The 8297-nt window shown below is 52.3% G+C and overlaps 1 long non-coding RNA gene across 2 annotated transcripts; it reads left to right on the top strand.

Annotated features, from left to right (window-relative positions):
* Positions 1-752: 752 nt before the first annotated feature.
* On the top strand, positions 753-3363 carry LOC120969263 (uncharacterized). 2 transcript variants are annotated; one of them, XR_005763283.3, is made up of 3 exons: positions 753-2215; positions 2676-3006; positions 3097-3363. It is a non-coding gene; the product is annotated as an uncharacterized lncRNA (long non-coding RNA). The 2 variants fall into 2 exon arrangements; XR_005763282.3 differs by having other exon boundaries at positions 753-2512.
* The last annotated feature ends 4934 nt before the right edge of the window (positions 3364-8297 follow it).

Here is an 8297-nt window from a genome sequence, read left to right as displayed (position 1 = left end):
CGCGCGCCCGGTGAGGAGATCGTGTTGGCGCCACGGAAGGGCGAGGTGGTCGTCTTCTACACACATTTTATTCGCGGATTCGGCCTCCCCACGAGAACCTTCTGTCACCGCTTGCTCAATTTCTTCGGCCTACAACCGCACTACCTCGGGGCGATTACCATCCTGCAACTCTTGGCCTTCGTGGCACTCTGCGGGGGCTATATCGGCCTCCTGTCATATGTCGAGCTGTGGTGCTGGCTCTTCTTCCATGAGGAGCAAGGGGCGGCGGCTGGCGCCATGTCCGTTTGCGGGGCGGCAGTGGTGGTTGGCCATATGAACGTGGCCTCTCCCAAGCTCCCGCTTGAGGATTCGACCAAGAAATGGCAAAAATCATTGTTCTATGTGAAGAATGTCAAATCGGCGTCGAACTACATCAACCTGCCCCCTTTCAACAATGTGTTGCCGTCTGAGAAGCCGAATTGGGGCCACTACTATAGAAGTCCATCGACAGAGATCTTGGGCATCTGCAGCTGGATCCAGGAGATGACCAACCGTGAGGGGCTCGTCCCAGCAGATCTCATCACGGCCTTCATCACCCACTGGGTGTTTGCGCTACAGTGCTAGCCGCATCGAATCTATGACATGAGAGGCCGGCAAGAACCCTGCCGGATGTCGCCCAACGTGTCAACAACATCACCAGCGTTGGGTTCGACGAGACGGCGTGGGGTTTCGGCAAGGAGCCCTACAGTCGGCTGGCGCCCGCGCCGGTGGTGAGTCCCTAGTCCCGGTTCTTCGTAACCTCTTTCCTTTTCTTGCGTCGCGACGCATCGGGCCGGCTGCAGAACTTCCTAAGCCAGCAAACTCATGACGGGCCACATCCCCGGGATCTACAGCCGGATCTGGCCGACTCAGACAAGGAGGGGTCCAGAGGTGACTTGGAGGAGGAGGAAGGAGACAACACTGAGCTTGCCGAAAACGGTGGGTCCAGCCAAGCCGGTAAGTCATCGACTCGAGATCCCTGCGCGACAGGACGGACGATAATGAAGATGACCTGAGTGGTGTGCACGATGGAGCAAGACTAACCGCGGAGGCAGCTGCCAGCATCGCCCCGTGGAGGCGATTGCGGTAGATGGCTGGAGCCGGACCATCCAGCGAGCTGACAGGCACCAGGCGGCCGCATGAGAAGGATACGGTCAAGCCGCGGCCGGCTGAGAAGCGCCTAGCCGCGACGCAGTTGGGGGTAGAACAAGGATCGTCAAGAAGACGACCGGCTCCCCTCGTCAGTGGGCCCGAAACAGGATGTTCCTACGGCCTTCAGGTTAGTGTTCTTCTATTCTGATTCGTTTCTCGCTGTCCTTCTATGTTTGTGTTGTCTTTCTTCCCCCCTCACGCCTGCAGTGCACCACTGGAGTTGTCGGAGACAGCCGCCCCGGACGTGCCTGGAGGCGGAGCCGGCCGGCCAAGCATTGGGAGTAGCACGTATGGAGGCGAGCCAACCAGGACCATCAGGGAAGAGCTTGTGGCCTGGCAGACCGACGTGGAGCCCGAGGAGGCCAAGCACACCGCATGGAGGGAGCAGGCGGAGGCCGTGAAGGAGGCGGAGGAGGCCTCAGCAGCAGCATGGAAGGCCGCCACGGGGATGTGAGGGAGGGCCGCCGAGGACCCCGCGTGGCTGGCGTGGGAGGAGATCCCACTGCCACCATCACCGGTTTGGGAGCATCGCGCAAAATCTGTGCACGATCCGGCTCGCCGGGTGGAGGCCAACGCCTAACTTGTCACCGAAGCAGCTGACCGTGGCGAGATGGGCGACCACTAGCCGGATGCCAACCAAACCATCCTCGCGGAGTCCCTGCTGGCTATCAACCCATCCGACGGGGCCGAGCGCGAGGACGACTGATGCCGCAAGCCGGAGACCACGCCAATATGCGGCTGAGCGCCACCGCCGAATGCGGAGGACATGACTGCAGGCTCCAGCGCCATGGTGGTCATCGGGACACAGACAACAGGGGCCAGCCTCAAATCGAGGCCGGATGGGAGTGGGACCAACGCTGGGTCCTCAGCTCGGGTGCAGCGGAGCTGGGCGAATGCTGGCTAGGTCATGAGCGAGGCACGCACCGATGACCTAGATGCGGCGATGAATGCCGTGGATCTGCGGTTTGCCGACAACAGCAGCCACCTAAAGAGCTTTGTCCAGGCGGAGCAGGGCCAAATGCAGCAGCTCGTGAAGATCGTCGCGGTAAGTCCTTTGTCTTCTATTTTTTCTACGGCTTGCTTTTTCCCTTTCCTTCTTCTCGAACGTCTTGGTCGCTCTCCGATGGGGGCACATCATCGCACCTAGTTGGTGTAGCCCTCGAGGCTAGGGGGGCTACGCAATAGGCGGGTCGGGCATTCACCTGGGTTTCCTCTTCTTAACTTTCTTCCTCGCACACCATCTACGACTTGAGGGTGGACGTGTACATCCGTCTTCTAGGCCGGTACCGCGAGGCCAAGACCCGGCTCGCCGCCAAGAAGAAGAAGCTACGCCAAGCCCAAGGTACGGCTCACATGCTTCTAGTGGGGGCCCGCCAGCGCACCCGCTAGGTGTAGCTTGTGAGATTCAGGTCGGCTGCGCAGCAGCCGAGTCGAGTCTTTTTGCTTTTGCTTTGTCTATGCTTTTTATTCTTATCTGGCTGCTGACCAAGAGCCTTGTCATGCAGCCACTGCCGCCAAAGTGCCAGACCTCCGAAGCTGATTGTACCGGGCCGGCCGGCGACATGACCATGTTGTCGCGGAGCGCGACCATTTCCAAGTGGAGGTGAGCCGTCCAGCGGCCGAGAGGGACCAGTCCGGTGGGCGCCCATCTGGTCGAGTTGGGCGGGCTTGCGAAGGAGCACCGCAAGGCGATGGCTCGAAAGGATGAGCAGTTGGCGAAGGCCACAGAGGAGGTTGCCTAGCTCAAGGAAGGTCATGCAAGACACGCCAGCGCGTGGTTCCTGAAGGATCATGGGATGCTGGCGGAGGTGCAGCACGTCGACGAGCTCCTCACCTGTAAGTGCTTTGCCTATTTCTTTGTTCGCCCGGCGGCACGGCTGGCCAGTTCCTTGTTCCTTTGACCAACTTCCTCCCTTTCTGCACTAGGGGTCATCCCCGAGACGCATGCGCCAGCCGAGGCGGCCTTGAACACCTACCGGGCTGAAGAAAGGGCGGAGGTGATGAGGCATGGACTAGTGAGATGTTAATTCATGTGTGTAGATGGCCCGATCTTTCACGATGATGCTAGATGACTAATTCTTCCCCTTGTTCCTCCTCGCGGCCTTCAATATATATATCTGTACCTGTGCATTATCAGTAGACGAGCAAAGATAATGATCCCCTTGGATCAACACGTAGGCATCGATGTGATAATCAACCCTCCGTCACCACTAAATTTTCTCGATGGAAAATCACAAAAATTACTCACAATATGGTCACCCGGAACATGGGCGTTTTCTGACCTTTTTTCATAACTCACAATAAAACTCAAAAACCCACCCTTACATCGGCTGAAGCCTATGCCTTTATATGGCAACGCACGCTCACCACTTAGCCTATAGATAAAAAGGAAACAAAATCTTACCTATAATAAACTAAAACATTGAAATTGGACTCCTCCTATTTTATTCTCTTTCCAAGACGGACAAATGTGTAAATCCTAGACTATTTGTCACACGTAATGAAAGCTATAAAAGCTAGGACTCAAATACTAGTACTACGGAATGGAATTGAGCCTCTTAAAAATATATGTGGAGGGGTATGGAAATTAAGAATTGTTTTTGCTGGTCGTGGCTCCTTCTGGCTAACTGCCCGATGGCTCACATTCACGTACTGGCTTGTCTCTTGACACTTTAAACCAGTCAGAACTCTAGATTTAATTTGGGACTGCATCCTTCTCTTGATGCTTGTACGTTTCTTATGATCTTGGCGTCTAGCAGGCACAATGTATTTACTTCTGATTGGCTCGGTAACTCCAGGCCCACAAATCATACGAGCTCTTCCAGTTCCTCTCTTCTTAATTGATTCAGACTGACTATGAAAAAAATTTAGCGACACACTGGACGTCATAGAGGTCATATCATTCTCCCTCCCTTTAAGATAAAATGTCCTCCATTTCGAGTCAATTTTTAAAATGATCTTCCTCTTTGGAACTTGCTGCTCTTTAGTGATTGCATCGTCCTCTATTGGCTTTAGCACGTGCTTGCTCCCACCATGCATGAACGAGTATGTGTTAGATCTTCCAGCATGCACTGCATCATGATCGAACTGCCACGGCCTTCCTAATAGCAACTGGCAAGCGTTCATCGGCAAGACATCACAATCCACCTTGTTGATATAATCTCCAACAACAAATGGCACACATACCTTATGTGTAATCTTTAATTTTTCAGAATTGTAGAGCCACTACACGTGGTGCGGTTGCGGATGTCACCACATGGACAAACCCAATTCATGTACTAGAGCTTTGCTAATGGCATTTACAACTGCCACCATGAATTATCATCTTGCATGCACGATCCTTGATCTTGCATTGTGTTTTAAAAACACTCCACCGCTGCCCCTTAGGATCACCATCCTCCTGCACCTTCTTCACTAAGAGCTTTAGACCCTTCATCGATGCATCAACTTCTTCTTTTATTTCTTCTAACTCTTCTCTTCTTTTTCGAAAATGATCTTTCCATTTAGCAGCGAACACATCCGTTGGCATGGGAATAAAACAAATTTCTTGCCCTTCCATGGTAAAATATAACTATTTTTCTTGACATCCCGAACAGCCCCAATGCGCTTGCACCATGGGTCCCCAAGTAGCAGATGGCACGACACCATGAAGACAGACAAACATGAAAAAATTCCGCACAACAATATTTTCCCAGATAAAAAATTAGCAAAATCCGATGAGTAATTTTAATTTCACCTTTGAACCACTTTAGCGTGTATGGCCTTTCAAGAGGTGCCATCTTCAGCCCAAATTTTCCACCACCTCGATGCTCACCATGTTGACTGAAGTACTCGTATCGATTGTCAGATTGACACATCGTTCGTTCACGACACAACGAGAGTGAAAAAGTGTGACCTCACCAATGCCTTCCTCCTCCATGGATATGTTCCTGCTCAACATGTTGATGGTCGACTCCGTAGAAAATATTGTAAACTGAGTCGCCATGACTAACCTTTGCTCTGAATACCATTTGATGAGGCACGGACTACCAATACACTAATTGGTGTGTGTAGATGGCCCAATCTTTCACGGCGATGCTGGAAGACCAATTCTTCCCCTTGTTCATCCTCGCGGCCTTCAATATATGTCTCTACTCGTGCATGATTAGTACACGAACAAAGATAATGATCCCCTTGGATCAACACGTAGGCGTCGATGTGATAATCAACCCTCTGTCGCCACTACATTTTCTCGATGGAAAATCACAAAAATTACTCACAATATGGTCGCCCGGAATCTGGGAGTTTTCTGACCTTATTTCATAACTCACAATAAAACTCCAAAAACCCCCTTACATCAGCCGAAGCCTATGCCTTTATATGGCAACGCACACTCGCCACTTTGCCTATAGATAAAAAGGAAAAAAATCTTACCTATAATAAACTAAAGCATTGAATCTGGACTCCTCCTATTTTATTCTCTTTCCAAGACGGACAAACGTGTAAATCCTAGACAATTTGTAATACTTAATGAAAGCTATAAAAGCTAGGACTCAAGTACTAGTAATACAGATTGGAATTGAGCCTATTAAAAATATATGTGGAGGACTACGGAAATTAAGATTTATTTTTGCTGGTCGTGGCTCCTTCTGGCTAACTGCTCGATGGCTCAAATTCACGTATTGGTTTGTCTCTTGAAGCTTTAAATCAGTCAGAACTCTAGATTTAATTTAGGACTGCATCCTTCTCTCGATGCTTGTATGTTTCTTCTGATCTTGACATCCAGCAGGCACAACGTATTTACTTCTGATTGGCTCGGTAACTCCAGGCCCACAAATCATACGAGCTCTTCCAGTTCCTCTCTTCTTAATTGATTCAGACTGACTATGAAAAATGTTCAGTGACACACTGGACGCCATAGTGGTCATATCAGGAGGTGGCCGAGGTCGGCGAGCTTGCCGCCTCATCGGTGGTGAGTTTGCCGTCGCGGCCAAGGCCTATCTAGAGGTGGTGGAGCGTGACATGAACCGACTGTTCCAAACTAGCTTGGCAATGGTGCGCGCCCTCTGGCCGAACAAGGTGGTGCCCGACACCGTTAGCGGGCTGGCGCGATGACTTGATGCTGGCGCCACGCGACTCGACGCGTGGAGGGCTTCCCCGGCCTGGACAGGCATGGAGATGGTGCTAAGCTTCATGCTGTCCTGGTATCCGAGCATCGACCTAGGGCGACTGGCCGCTCGGCGTGCCTGGGCGGAAGATGACTTGGTGCAGCGAGCGACATTGTTTGTCCTGCGGGCTAGCGAGATCACGTCGTTGACCCCTCACGACGAGTTCGTCTTATAGCGGGAGGTACATGGCACGGCGCTCCCCGTCGATGACTTCGGCCTGGCCCTCGAGGACCCGGAGGACAGCAAAGCCGAGACATGGGACGAGCAGGACGTCGACGATGCCGCCCCGAACGACACTGGTGCCACCGAGGATCCGCCGCAGACTGACACCAATGCGGCTAGTGCATAGGGATTTTATCTTTCCTCTCTTTTGTTTTTATCTTTCTTGAAGGAATTGTACAATACATAGGTTTTAAAATTTGAGCGCAAGCAAAACACCCACTGATTCGGCCGGCTGGAGCGCAGCCGGTCTGTGCGGCGACGAGCGAAAGAGGAAAGGGGTCGGCCGGGTTGACCAAGCCAGACGCTCTTCCTTAGCCTTTTTTGCATGAGGATGCTTCCGGCCTTTGGCTCTTGCGAGCCGGACAGCCGGGAGCTGGACTATTGCTTGAGGTGAAGAGAGGGCGGCGGGCATGCTATAAAACAAGCTGTGGAAATGGCGAGGCGTGGGCTAGCCGGGGAGCCCTCGAGCCGGGCACGGTGACCCGGGGGAAAATGAATGCGGTAAAGTCCGTAAATGAACGGGGTTCGATAGAATCTAAAAGGTAGCCCTGAGTGTCGTTCGGGGGACCTGCTACTTTCATTAATTCCAAAAGGTAGAGATACATACATACATGTGTTCAACTCTAAAACGGATGGAGGAGCTCCGTGTTTCAGGGCCGCCCGGTCTCTTCGCTGGAGGTGTCTCTTTTGTGCTTGTTTGCCTTCTGCGCGTCGATGAGGTAGTAGGCATTTCTGTCCCGCAAGGCCTTGCTAATGATGAAGGGGCCCTCCCATGGGGAGGACAGCTTGTGCTGGCCGGCTGTCCGCTCGATGAGTCGGAACACAACGTCGCCCTTGAGAAATGAGAGGGCCTTGATCTTCTTGCTGTGGTAGCGTTGTAGGCCCTGCTGGTATATGGTTGACCGGCTGAGGGCTAGCAGGTGCGCTTCTTCGAGCAGGTCGATGCCGTTTTCACATGCTTCCGTTGCTTCGGCCTCCGTGTACATGGTGACCAAAGGTGAGTCAAACTCAAGGTCCGTGTGGATGACCGCCTTGGCCCCGTAGACAAGGAAGAAAGGAGTGAAGCCGGTGGACCGGTTGGGTGTGGTTCAGCGACTCCAAATGACTGCTGGCAGCTCGTCAATCAAGCTGCGAGGTAAGCGCACGAGCGGCTCTATCGGTGTCAAATCTGGCAGACCTCGGGGTAGGGGTTCCCGAGCTGTGGATCTTGGACAGGACCAGGGAGACGACGTTTTACCTAGGTTCAGGCCCTCTTGATGGATGTAAAACTCTACGTCCTGATCTTTTTTATATTAATGAAGATGTATCAAGTACAGAGTTGATCTACCTCAAGATCATAAGTGAGGTCTAACTCTAGGGCTAGGTGAATGATATTGTGTTGATGTCCCCTCTACGGGCTAAACCCTATGGCTTATATACTTGCCACGTAGGGTATCTAGGGTTACAAGGTTGGTATCTAGGCATAAGAGGGGAGGAGAAATCTTGGAGTATATGACAAGTCTTCTGTGGATGTAGTCTCGATCACGCCTCCTGCGTACTGCCTCTGGAGTCCATCTTCAGTATGAATGAAGGCCCATCATCCCAATACGAGGAGCACGGGCCTACTAGGTTAGTACCCCCTAGTCTCGGCCAACGTCAATAGCCCCTGAACTAGTCTTCTATGCCGAGGATGACACTATTGGCGAAAGCAGCCTTAGATCTGGACTCCTTGGCTCGACAGATGAGTTCCCCTTTACGATTCTCAAACCACTCTTTTAA

The sequence above is a fragment of the Aegilops tauschii genome, chromosome 7, assembly GCF_002575655.3.
Source record: "Aegilops tauschii subsp. strangulata cultivar AL8/78 chromosome 7, Aet v6.0, whole genome shotgun sequence".
NCBI classification, from domain to species: Eukaryota; Viridiplantae; Streptophyta; class Magnoliopsida; order Poales; family Poaceae; genus Aegilops; species Aegilops tauschii.
The sequence above is the reverse complement of the archived record's forward strand: the minus strand, read 5'-3'. Positions and strand labels throughout refer to the sequence as shown.